General features: G+C 40.0%; 1 protein-coding gene across 11 annotated transcripts in view; it reads left to right on the forward strand.

Moving 5' to 3' along the window:
- DAB1 (DAB adaptor protein 1) overlaps positions 1–14258 on the forward strand; it is a 1107850-nt gene that overhangs the window by 318469 nt on the left and 775123 nt on the right. For all 11 annotated transcript variants that reach the window (XM_072730801.1, XM_072730799.1, XM_072730814.1 and 8 more), the window contains one exon: positions 5257–5409. The gene's annotated coding sequence lies outside the window, so the exon portion shown is untranslated. The remainder of the gene's footprint in view (positions 1–5256; positions 5410–14258) is intronic.

The raw sequence follows: 14258 nt of genomic DNA on the forward strand, positions 1-14258 counted from the left end.
ACTCTAATATGCACTTTGAGAACCACTCCTTCATTCTAGGTGCAGGGTGCATGATGGACTCACTGGAGCTTTGGAACCTTCTCACAGAAACCTGTGCATGGTTCCCTTGCCAGAAGGTCCTATGATAGCAGAAGGCTAGTCCCTTGATGGGTCACCAAGACTTCGCCGGGTGGTCAGATTTAATGAGATAGTCCCAGGCTTGTTACACCATTGTCTTGTTCATGAAAATTATGTTTTAGTCCTTCGGACATCTAATTTTGCAAATCCGTGTCAAGTATGGAAAAGATTCTGTCCCTCGAGAGCAGCACATTCAGTAATTTTAAAGGTCAGAGATCAAATGTGGAAATTAGCTTCCAGCTATAGAAATACATTGACTTACACACAACAGAAAACATGGTCTTCTGGTGTACTGGCTATTGATGCATATATAAATTAGTCATTAGATGCCCTGATATGGGTATCTCAAGTGCTCATAATAATAGCCCTCATTTATGGATTGTCTACTTCATGAAAGGCAACTATGCTTCAAGTTAGTTTATCTCAAATCCCCATGATAATGCTGCAAGTGGAAAAATCAGGCTCATTTAAAAACAACAACAAAAAGGGGAATGTACCCAGGGTAATACAGTCATGAGTGCTAGAGCTAGGATCCCATGCCAGACCATCTGAGCAAAAACTCCCATCACTAGAGGTGCCTGGGTGGCTTTGTCAGTTAAGCATCTATCTTGAGCTCAGGTCATGATCTCAGGGTCCTGGGATGGAGCTCCAAGTAGTGGAACCCTGTGTTATCCAACCCCACCTCGTCCAGCTCAGCAGGAAGTCTGCTTCTCTTTCTCTCCTCCTGTTTGTTCTCTCTCTCCCTCCCTCTCAAAATATCTTTAAAAACTTCTTCTATCGAAGGGAGAGAAAATGAGTGAAAATATCAGTGAGGGTGACAAAACATGAGAGACACCTAACTCTGGGAAATGAACAAGGGGTAGTGGAAAGGAAGGTGGGCAGGGGGTTGGGGTGATTGGGTGATGGGCACTGAGGGGGGCACTTGGGATGAGCACTGGGTGTTATGCTAAATGTTGGCAAACTGAACTCCAATAAAAAAACAAACAAAAAAATCTTCCCATATCTATACCACCAAGCCCTTATCATCGATAACAAAAATGTGCAGGGAGCACACTGCCCTATGATGATTGCCCAGGTGCATGGCTCTCCCCGGGGGGAGATTCTGTCCCCGGAACCCTTACACACAGAGTGTTATTTTCTTTTTACAGGCTATTGCTGATTTGACAAGTGAAATATAATGATGGCACCTGTTAATTTGCTGTTGTTTTCTCAGGTGTTGGTTATGAAAAATTTCCTCATTTTGGATTATCTGACTTGGACTTCTCTAACATGCATTGTTTTGGGAGTAGTTCAAAAGACAAGGATGGGTTGGTTTGTCTCTTTGAACTTTTAAGCTGGGAAAGGGGAAAAGAATCCTAAGCTTTTGAGCTCTGATTTTAAGTGTTTTTGTATTCTCAGTCATTGAGGTAGAGAAGAACAAATTCCCAGTCACCCTCACCAAAAGATTACAAAGCATGTTTTGTTTCTTTTTTTTTTTTCAGTTGGTCAGAAATTGTGTCTGCTATTTTGCATCTGGGAGTAAAACTGAGCTCACTAGCAAAATGTCTGTTTTGATAAATCAAGAACAAAAAGACCAAAACTAATGAATTCCACAATGGAAGGTGCCGTGGGAAATATAATATAGAGTAGTAGAATCAGGGGCTTGTTTACTATGATTCTATGTATCCATCTGATGGGGAGTATAAATAGTTTTCTTTATACAAAGGGACCCAGGGAAATAGTGAATCAGAGAATAATTGACTTGTCTTGGTATGTTTGTGAATGTGCATTTTTATCTGATGGCAAATATGCTGTTGGCCTTTGAGTCAGTCACCCACCATAGAATTTCCTCAGCCTCCTATGCACCAAGATTGAATGCCCATCCCCCCCAAAAAACATTTCAAATTAGCATTAATCAGCCAATGTTGTATTTGGGGCCCTATGTGAAAGCCACCTACTGCAGCTGAATGCCATTCAGCAGGCAAGAAGTGATTTGCAATATAATTTAAATTAAGAGTTGGTTTTCTTTCCCATTTAGGATACACCAGTATGGAAAACTGATTGTCAGACATTCTGGTGATGTGCATCAACTTGGCTATTCACTCAGAAAATGAAGTTTCCTGAGACACCGGCACATTTAATTTATTTTTTTTTTCCCTGTGAAGTTAACTTCAGCTTTTTAAATACAATGACTATCCAAACCACAGAAAAACGAACACCATTAATTTTAATGCTCATAATGTAATGGAAGGAGATTATATTCAGTTGGGATTTTTTCCCCTTTAATAGAATGTTTATTTGCCCCTCTCCTTATGAGTTAATTATTATTTTCCTCCCATAATATTCTGTTTATATCTGCGCAGCCTAACAGCGTGTCTGTTAATGTCTCCAGTTTATGAATTGCTGGTGAATCTATCATTTTGCAGTGTCTATCACTAAAACATCAATAGCCTGGCAGCGTGCTGAGTGAATATGCGGCTGATAGGAATGCAGTGGGTTCCTTACAGAACCTTCTCATCTATTTTTATAAAACATTTAGTTTTAGTAGAGTTTCTTTTCTATGCTTTGATTGGGATATTGAATGACTTTTCAGTGAATTATATAGTGCTGAGTTAAGAATTGGTAACCTTCTTTCTTATCATTCAGGTATTTATTTTTAATTCATCTTTTTAATCACTTCATGGGCACTGAGAGCGTACCCTGCTTTTGCAAATAGTGTGCTATGTATTAGGGATTAAAAATAATTAAGATGAAGTCCCTGTTTTCATAGACTTCCTAGTTATGAGCAGGAATCTCCATGTAGTAAGATGAAGGTACAAGCAAATTGAGTGTAAGGTAATAGAGGACATGAAGGAGGGAGCATTCCCTGGAGAGGTGGCCTCTAAGGAAGACTTTGAGGAATAGGAGATGCTAGTGCTAGATCCTACAGAGGTAGGCATTGAGTTCTTCAGGTTGGCAGTGAGATAATGAGAGGATGGGGTAAGGCAGTACAGGCAGAGAGAATAGTGAATGCAAAGTGGAGAAGCAAGCCTTTTGTTGGAACTTACCATATGTTATTTAAATAATAATAATATAAACTGGCATTTACATGTTCACCATTTGCCGCACACTATTTCAAATTCTTATATCTGCAAACTCAAGCCTTATAATAACTCTTTGAAATTATCCCTTTTTACAAATTAAAATTTGGAGAGATATGGTAACTATATCACATAGCTGATAGGATCAGGACCAAGACCAGAGCCCAGGTGTTTTCACTCTAAAGCCTCTAAATTCGATAATTATGCTTGTGGCATCTTTACCCTTTGGAGACTTCAGTCCCTCTGTGCAGACAAGACAAGCTAATAATGACTGGCGTTCAGGACTATGTCTACATGGGGATGATCATGGTGCCTATCACATGTGAAGAGGATTAAGTGAGATATGAAATATGTGAAATGCTTAGAACAGTGCCAGGTACATACTAAAGCATTTGTTAACTGTTGATACTATGATGATTAATGTCTTAGAAGTAGTAGAGCCCAATATTACTAGGAATCCAATAGTACTTAGTAATTCAAACCATTTAGGGCAGTTTATTGCAAAGGGCATTTGTCAAGAGACATTTTGTGGAGTTGGTGGCATTTGATGTAGCTATGGCTTAATTGTATGTAGAATTCCTATAGATAGGACCTGGGGACAGGGGGAGTATTTCAGTAAAAGAGAATAGAACACAGAAATGCAAGCAGACTAGAAAACTCCGTCATATTTTTAAAAAGTAAACTAATTTGATGCAACCAGGAGGTCTGCGAAGAGAAGCAGGGAAGGTAAGGTTTAACAGATAGGTACAAGTTATTTACAACTAATAATATTTCTTGAGTGTTTGGCATTGTTTTTTGTATTATTTAGTCATCATAAAAATTTTCCTGGAGTTATAGACTCATTTTTTTCCCATTTGAAGAAAATTGAGATTCAGACAAATCATATGATTTGCTTAAAGTCATCCAGCTAACCAGTGATATAACTTGGACTTAGACCCAGGTGTGTGTTACTTAAAGTACCATACTTATTGGACCACATCGCCCTTTACATATTGTAGCTCTGACCTTCCTAACACATCATGAATATTTATGGAATAATGTTTTTCTAGTGAAAGTGATGAGAAAGAAAAGTAAGAAAAAGTCAGCCTGTTCTTTGTAGAGTTCTGCATTTCAATCACAATAGCCCAAAATTTTCCCAGTTATAGTCTGTAACTACTTCCATTAAGATGGAAAGAACCAGTGTCTCTGAGTCCCCCTGCGCGCACGCACACTCACACACACATACACCGCCTCGGGTTTTCTATTTGTGTGTCTCTGGAATAACACATACCATAGATAACATCCCACCTATGGTATAAAAGCTAATGGTTAAGAGTTGAGGCTTTGGAGAGCTGCCAGCTGCCAGGTGCCAGCATTAGACCTGCAGCTCTGCCTTGCATAACTATGGTCATGAACAAGGTTCTTAAATTCTCTGTGTCTTCGTTTCCTTCTATGTTTAGTGACGATAATAATAGTACCTGTATCAGTGGGTTGCTGCTAGGAATAAATCGATTAATGTACCTAAAGACTATACTTAAAACTCTATACTCATTCCTTAATATTAGCATTATTATTGTCATTATTGTACCTTATGTCTCACATCTCTTGAGATAAAGAACTGAGACAGGCTCTGTTGGTGAGGGCAAGGGAAAGCTGTTTCTCCATAAATTCGTAAAGAGACTGTAAAACTGTACAGCCTTGGTAATTTGACAATATCTATCAAAATTTAAAATGTTTTCTTTACCAAATAATATCATTCTAGGTTTTTGTTTTATAGATAGAGCCATACCATTTGTACCTTTTGAATTTTACCCCATGTATGGATAACCTAGTCCAAACGTTTAAAGTACAGACTGATGAATGTGCTATTCTTTGTACCCTCCACATCACCAGGCACAGTACTAGGCACAGAGATGCTGAAAATTCCCTTTATCCTTGGGGTCTTTGTGCCTGAGGCCCACCTCCATGCACCACGCGTATTAGAATGCTTCATGCTGAGCCGCTCACTCCAAACTCCACTGTGATGACTAACTTGGTACTTTATTCTTCTTTCTCCTTCATTGGTTTGCTTTCAAAATGACAGAGGTGTCTTTCATTGCAGCTATGTCCTTGGATTTTCTCGATGACGATTCCTGATTCGTGGCCCTGGCAGTCTTGGGGAAGCGTTGTCGTGTTTCTTCAATCCAGACCTTGGGGCCTCCTTTTTCTCCACATCACTCCCACCCAGTTGATCGAACCACTTTCTAGGACATATGTGAGTAAAATGCTGAATTCTTTGATGAAAACAGTTCAATCATCACCTCCTCACACTGCATCCTCTACTTTTGATCGTGTTTTTGTCTCTCTCAAATGCTTTTCCAGTAGTCTCCCTTTTTGGAACTAGCTGCTTGCTTAGAGTTAATATTCTCACATTCATTATTTGTTTAATCACAGACTTGTTCAAGGAGGTGGTTGCCAGTAGAATCTGAGAACTGAAAGGCACATGCCTTTGTTCTCCTGTGTGGTTCCATTCAGGGTTACTTGTCTCTGACTCAGATTGGAGACTAAATGGATTAGAATAAAACCAATTTAAGGGAAAAAAAGAAATGTTCACAGACACAGAAATTGAGATTCTTGCTATCTTGGCTGCCTAAGATCTGCAGACCTCACCAAGGAATTTAAAAAGTAATGTTTCTTATCATAAGTGACAGAAATATGCTGCTTTCTGCATCAGTAGATATGAAGATTAAAGGGTCTGACCGTATTAAACAATTTTGCACAGCACCAGGCACTCTGGGCTCTGCTCTCTCTGCCTTATTACCCTTCATCTTGTGGCTATTTCAGGCCCAATTTAAGAATACAATGCAGTCTGGCTTTGCAAATTGACATCCTTTAATTTAAACTGTCTTGTGGGAGAATTAAGAAATTATGCAATAATTATTTGCCCTCAGTTGAAAGCTGGATGGCATCCTGAGATCCTTGTACATTAGCCATTTGAATTGATTAAGTCACATAATTGAATTACACTTTTGCCCCCATAATATCTTGTGGCAAATATGTTGGCATTGTGTGTTGAGAAAATGTTCCTATAAAAACACAGTAGGGGTTGGGGTTGGACGTTGACTTGGGTGTCAAAGAAAACCTCTAAGCAGAGTGGGCGGACACTGAAAGATTTTGTGTGGGAGGCTAATTAGCAGAGCAAGCCTTTCCATCTGGAATTTAAATGGAAGTTCACAGGTCACAAGTGTATGCATGATATGGGGGAAGTATGCATGCCCAGTCTTCCTTGGCATTATCCTTCAATGTTCAGCTTAGAATCCACTAATTCTCAAACCTCTCTCTCTCAGTCTCTCTCTCTCTCTCTCTCTCTCACTATCCCCCCATGAACAAAAATGTTGGATTTGGTATAAATTCCTTTGTCCTGCATGGTTTCCCATGTATGCTTCAATCATGGCATCCCCCACAGTGATAACAAGTCTCCTTTACCAGCAATATGACTGACCTAGGAACTTTGTCCAACTCACCTAGCATGTGAATTAGCACTCAGTGTTTGTAGAATGAGGTGTTACTTGGAAGTTTCAGTGGTTTTATCTCTAAACTCATTTTTCTTTTGTGGAATGAGAATCAGAAGGAGGTAAAGTCTGTTAATAATTTCTGAAGCATTGTTCTTAAGTAAGGATTTTTATGCCATTTATGTCATTAGGCCATTTAATCAAGGACTTATTAAACACCAACTCCATCCATTTAACACATGTTTATTAGATGCCTATTATATACGAAAGCTTAGGGTGGGTGCTGAGGGGGAAAAGTCACGAAAAACAAATCCCAAATAGAAAAATATTTCCTATTCTTTAAAGAAGCTCAAAATCCAGTTGGGGATTGGAGAGGTCAGTGTAGGACATAGCCCTGGTGACCAAAAGAGCTAGCAGGAGGCTGCTGAAGAGTCCAGGATTCATGAAGAAGTGATGGTACATTCCACTTGATTTCTTTCTGAAGTTTGGACTGCCCTGCTTTCCCTCCCTCCCACACCATCCATCTTGGAACCCATCAGAGAAGAAAATTCTGAGACTAATGTCCTGTGGTCAGGCTGGATGTATGCCTTCCATTTGAAAACTCCTCTGTGGAGAGAGATTTCAAAGCACACTTCTCCCTGCTTCTCCCCAACCCCCTGTTTCCAGCTTCCCACCACACTGTACAGCCTTCTGGGTCTTCGCATTCTTTGTCTATTCTGCGTGGCATGAGAACCTCGCTCTCTTTTTAAAAGCTCTTTACCTTTTCTTTACCTTTATCAAAGAACACTCTTGGAGCTTTAAAATCCAACTACTGCTCTTCTCCTGAATACTTCTGTGTGGAAGGAATTAATCAAGTCTGTCAAACATTGAGCTGTAAAACCTTTAATATTTCTAAAAGGTTTAAAGCCAGCATATTTATCACATGCATCATTGAAAATAATCTTTCTTTTTATTAAAAAAAATTAAACACTCACTGTAAAATATTGTGGTGATGAGCACAGTGGGTGAAAGGCTCATGCAGTGGCCCAGTTGTGATATTGGAATGGAGATTCTGCTAAGATCTTCCTGTGACATCACTCCCCTAGAGGACACCCATCATCTACCGCACATCCTATTCATGTGAATGTTTTATATTGTGAAATTTTAGAATCTTGGTGTTCCAAGGGAAAGGATAATAAGAAAGGGACAAATTTTTGTTGAGTGGCTGCTATGTGTCAGGTATTATATCTGCATGCTTTAGGGAAGTTGCCACATTTTCATTTTCACAACAAAATTTTAAAGATTTATTTTTTTGAGAGAGACAGCATGAGCACATGTGAGCTAGAGAGGGGCACAGTAAGAGCATCTCAAGTAGACTCCCCACTGAGCTTAGTTCAATGCAGGGCTCAATCCCATGACCCTGAGATTATGACCTGAGCTGAGATCAAGAGCCCGATGCTCAACCAATTGGGCCACGCAGGCATCCTTTCACAGCAGATTTTTATAGTAGGCACTATCACAGCTGATCTTTAGACAGGGGAGCTAAGATTCAAAAAGTGAAGCAAATTTCTCAAGATCATATAAATATTCATCTGCAAACCTGAGACTTGACCATAAACAAGCCTGTCTAATTCTTTCATTTTGTTTACATGGCAAAAGTCTGACAAGTGCTTAACAGAGGGTAAGTAGCCAACAAAGGGTTGACAAAGTTGTTGTGACTGTTGGTATTAAGGTTCACAAGGATTATTAATGAAAGCTCTTTTTTCCCCCTACAGTTAGAGAGACAGTGGAGATTGTTGGGCATGATTCTGAGAACCTGAGATGTAAGTTTTAAGATGTTTAATCCAGCAGTGATAGTGTTTCCCTTAGAGAGGTACTCACTCAGCTTTTTGTTAATATAACTGGTACAAACACTATATTTCATTATTTATAACATGCTTCACATGCACAGTGTAAGTTAATTGACTCTCCAGCCTTGTGAAGTGGTATCAGCCCCACTGCCATTTTAGGGATAAGGCAACCGAGGCCCAAAGACATACTAAGTCATCCTTCCTAGGCCACTCAGCTATAAGCAACTGGGTCATGGTCAAACTCTTCTGGTGCCAAAGTCACAATCTTTTCACTATATTATATCTTTAAACCGTTCAATTATTCATAAGAATTAAAAAAAAAACACATAATTTTGGAGCTTGAAAAGACCTTAGAGGCCAATCAGTCTTGCTTTCCAGATTTAACAACTGAGGCCCAGACACAGAACGTAGTGTCACAGAAGCCCCATGCTACATGTGGGATAACAGAGGAAAGATGGATTCAGTCAGCTGGGAAAGGGGTCCTAGGACCCCAGGGAAGGCTGCAGTGGGATGCTGACTCTTGATGATGTCCTGAGAGGAAGAGAAGGAGGCACAGAAGATAATTCCAGAGAAGATACTAATATGGAAGAAAGGCAGGATTGTGTGGCAAAATGACAATATGATGGCCCCATGGGCGGAGGCCTTTCAAGGAAGCTCCAGTTTGTTGTTTCAATATAATTAGTTGTGTAATTGCATTCCCAGACTGCCACCACAGTGCCGCACACATGTGTAATTAAACCCCACCAGCCAGACGGTGTCTTCTATACACATCTACTTCATGCTCCAGCTTTGCATCAGAGCAAGCAACCTAAAGGGAAGGGCCTGAAATTGGGGAGATGTACGGTTTCAATCTCACCTGTCCTATGAACACACCTCTCTGTGTTCACCACATGTGTTGGAAGAAAAGCAAAGATAAAAGAATTAGAAGGAAGAACAGTTTTCTGCTCCCAGGTTTCTACAAAGGTAACAGGCTCATTTCTGGAACTCTTTTGGGTGGGCGAGATGTTTCTCTGGTTTACATTTAGCAAACTGTAATTAGCGTCACCAGAAAAGAAATAACTGCTGGAAGCACCACTTTCCTCTGAACAACAGCCTCTGTTCTGAAGGGTGGTCTCCAGCAGTGGGCTTCTTTCATGGAGATGCAGTGCACAGATGCCCTAGATATGTAAAATGTTTTGGGGATAGAGGGAAGAAGCCAGTGGATGATCTGCTTCAGATGGCAGAGCAGACGTTGCTTAAGCTTCAGTCAGTTGGAATGATGGGACTCTTGTCTGGTTTCATTTACTCCATAAACGTGTATGAACTCATACCCAGGTAAGCCCACCCTATGCTGAATGCTAGATTGGATGCTGCAGGCTCCCTAGGACTCATGCCTCTGTGAATAGCCATGTACCAGCATGGCAAATTCATGGTAGGATGCGCAAAGAACCAGCTGAGGCTTTTTGGTTTGGGAATCTTTGAGTAAATCAGACACTATTAGTTAGGGTAAGTAACGCTAGCAGCCTTAGCCAACAACCCTTCCCAACCTAATATTTAACACAAAGTGTATTGCACTTAACAGTGCAATATCAGAGACCGATATTTTTCTATCTTCTGCATGCCATCATTATCTTCAATATGTGGCCTCTAAGATCCTTGCAGGAAGGGACAAGAGAAAGGAAAAATCATACTTGGGAGATTTTGGGGGCATTTTTTGGAAGTAGCATATGTCACTTCCACTCACCTACTGTTGGCCAGAATTCAGTCATATCCTGCCCCCATGTAACAGTAAAGGGACTGAGAAATGGAACTTAGCTACTGCTTAGATCAACACATAGCCTTGTCTTGACATGTTTCTTTAAGCTGAGTCCCTATTCAAATAAATACAAGATCATCTAAAAGACTGCTCTTTTTTATTACTTTAAGGGGAACTTTCCAGGAAAGATGATCTTCTAGTACAGGATAGAACTCTGTTGGTGAGAATTTAATTAATATGAATTATCTGGAAGAGTTTGAAATAACCTCATAACTTTTGACCCCAGAATTCTTCTTCTAATATTTTATCCTAAAAAGAGAGATTACAAATATTTGTGAACAAATATGTTTACTTCTACATTTCTTGGAGTTTTGAAAAAATATAAATCTAAATTTCCATAAATGAGGAAAATGTTTCCCTGATGTTTTTCACATTCAAATAATATAATAATTAAACAGAATATATTTCTATTATAAAGAATTTTAATGTTTTTAATGGCATATGGGCATGAAGGTAGGCATCAGAATTTTATATACAGTAGGATTCCATTTTTGTTGCAAATATCATAGACATCTAAAAAAGGCAAAATACAATGCATTAAGATATGAGTGAATTTCTCTGTACAGTAGGATAAGGAGGGCTTTTATGTATCTCTATATTTTGTTCTTCAAAGGTCAGATATACTAAGTGTACATAGTTTTTGTAGATATAAAACAATTACTTTTTAAGTGAACTACAAAGAGGAATAGCTTGGACCTGGACTGACTCAGCCTGTGGAGTATTATCCCGAGTATTTAAGGAGAGAATAGCCAAAGAGTATGTGCAAGCCATGTCTTAGAATTGTCAAGTACAGAGGGGGCACAGTGGGCTGGAGACCAGAAGATACCATAAAGGAGGTTTGCAAATGAAAATTAAGGGATCCACAACATTTTCCTCAACTGGCTTTCAAAACTGAAAAATTGTGAACTGATTTTAAAAATTCAGTAATACAGCAATGTGTTCAAGTCCTGGCTCTACTGTTTATTAACTGTGTGGCTTTGGGCATATGTCTTACCAATTCTGAACCTCACTTCAAAAAAGGAAACAGTAACCACCATATTTATAGTATTGCTGTGACATTATCATATTTTCAAATATTTGACATATTTGAAATATTTGACCAGGGATCAAAATATAAAGGGCTTCAATAGTTGGACCTATGAATACACTCTTTGAATAACTAGAAAACAAGGTAAGGATGGAGTTGTGATGTGGTGTTGTTGACACTATTGACCAACACCTTTTATTAGCTATGATCTCTTAGCATCCAAGGAGACAGGAGGGACTCATTCCAGCCTGGTACCTCCTACCAACCCCAAAGAAGTGCACTTTATGCTAAAGCCCCTTCCTTGTTGCATCTTTTTATTATACTCCTCAGGGTTTGTTCCCAACCTCTATCCCTACCCCCAAAGAACCACCACAAGGATCACCTGGAGTCTCTGACACTGTGATACTCACCTAAAATTTGCAGATGCTGTCGTCTTTTCATGTTCACCTTGGCATCCAGGCTGTCAAGGTCTATGCCATGTCCAGCCTGAATAGCAAGTAGGAGAAAGGTGATTTGTCCTAAATGAAATCCTCTAAGACAAATATACAAGAAAAATATTCAAAGGCAAAGGTATTAAGGATTCTTTTCAGATGCTACTGGGTAAGGGGCTCCCAACCAGGGACATTGCAGTACACTACAGAATTAAGGAGAGGAAAGTCAGCCCCAGAAACCATGACCACATATCAGGCTTAGTCAGCTTGGGCTGCTATAACAAAAATACCATAGCTTTGGAAGCTTAATTCTTCCAATTTAACATTTATTCTGCACAGTTCCAGAGGCTGGAAGCTCAAAATCAAAGTGCTGGCAGATTCAGTGTCTGGTGAGAGCCCATTTCCTGGTTTGTACATGGCCATCTCCTTGTATCCTCACATGGCAGAGAAAGCAAAGAGAAGATGCCAGCTCTCATGGCTCTTCTTAGAAGGGCACTAATCCCATTTCAAGAGGGCCCCACCCTCATGACCTAACTATGGCCCAGCCACCCTACCTCCTAATGCCGTCATATAGGGGATTAGTATTTCAACACTGGAATTTTGAGAAGGAGATACACAAGCATGCAGTCCATATCAGCATTCCCACTGCTTAAAGAAGAGATTCTGAATCTTTTTTACCAATTCCATCTGAAGCCAGGCTCAACAGATCATCACAACTATCACCTTCAGTGATAAATATATCGGTGTGCTAGATATTATGCCTGTGCATTTTCACACTTGGTACATCTGGCTCCTTCATTGTGCCATGTTTCCTCCAGCAAGAACAGTTTTGTTTTTCTTTTCTGCTGTTTTCATCCCCTCCTGGGCACATCTTTATTAAGTGACTGGTAAACCAAGTGAAGATGGGATAGGAGTTCTGAAAAGGTGCTAAAGGATGTGTTATTTTGGTTGTCTACACTCACTTTCCCTATACAGTTGAAGTGAACAGATTTGATGATGATCCTGGAGTGTCCTTGAAATTCAGCCTAAATGTCTTCAGCTTACTTTAAATATTGCTCAGTGACTTATAAGAGTAAAGATCATGAAAGGAAATTGCTATGTGTGCAGCTTAGAGACTCCCCCAAATTCTCAGCTGATCTGATTTATGCTGCCCAGAAGCCTGTTGCTGATTATGCTGGATGCCCCATAAATTAATGAGGGCTGGGCTTGGAGGTGACAACGATCGCTGAGTCTCTGGAGCAGAAAATGCAACACTAATACATATGTTTCAGAAATGTCCCTTTGTCTATATGTTTGGAGGAGAAAGTGCTGATGAGGATCAATTTCATATTGACTTTAAATTTTTCAATTGACCCAGAGCTCTTTTTATTAAGTAATGTGTACAAAAACATTTCATCCCAGGCCAGCTTGATGACTTGGAGAAGTCCCTTCAGAATATAGTAACCTGGATAGAATTAGAAATGCAATTCATTCACTTATTCTTTTATTCACCTTTTTAAAATTTTTTAATTCACCTTTTAATAAATGTTAAGCATCTGCTACATGCTCGATTCTAGACACTGTCCTAGACTATGAGCAAGACACAATTTGCCCTCAAGAAATCTAAAATCTAATGAGCTCAACAGACACCTTGATGAATACTTCTGACCTAGTGCAATAGGTTTTGTTAGGGAAGTGCAGGGTAGGTGGCACAGAGGAAGAACTCACAAAAGGGTCCCACATTTCTGAATGAATGAATGAATGAATGAATGAATGAATGAGCTGGCCCTCAAACTGAGGAAAGAAGTAGAAATTATAAAGGGCTGAGGAAACAGCATGTGCAAAGATAGGAAGGTGTGATATTTTAAATATAGCCCAGGTGTGAGAGGAGGCAGAAAGGGGGCTCCAGGTAGTCAAGAACTAGTCACAGGACTTTAGGTGTTAAGGTACCACCTGTACAAATAGACACATTCATAGGGTAGACCCAAGGGACTTTGGACACCTTTAGAGGGCAGGTCTCAGCACACAATGAATGGCTCAACTGGATATATATTTTTGTGTTTAGGGTGGAAGAGCATACACAAAGGAGGTATTTAGCCTGGGTTCACCTCCTTTGGAGACTTTCCTGAAGAAGCCACCCAGTAGAAGCAAAGCACCTGCTTTGAGAAAGCCCTGGCTTCAAATCATGGTTCTGCCACCCTAAACTCAGCAGATCCTTTTGCTTGCTACAAAGCCAGGCTACATGGTCTGTTTTGACTGAATGTTGGGCAACACAATGTGAAATATTCTTTTTATCTCCCTCTGCCTGTGTCTCTGCCTCTCTGTCTCTCTGTGACTATAATACATAAATAATAAATAAAATTAAAAAAAAAAAAAAAGGGATCCCTGGGTGGCGCAGTGGTTTGGCGCCTGCCTTTGGCCCAGGGCGCGATCCTGGAGACCCGGGATCGAATCCCACATCGGGCTCCCGGTGCATGGAGCCTGCTTCTCCCTCTGCCTGTGTCTCTGCCTCTCTCTCTCTCTGTGACTATAATACATAAATAATAAATAA

This window comes from Vulpes vulpes, chromosome 12, assembly GCF_048418805.1.
Source record: "Vulpes vulpes isolate BD-2025 chromosome 12, VulVul3, whole genome shotgun sequence".
Classification (NCBI taxonomy): domain Eukaryota; kingdom Metazoa; phylum Chordata; class Mammalia; order Carnivora; family Canidae; genus Vulpes; species Vulpes vulpes.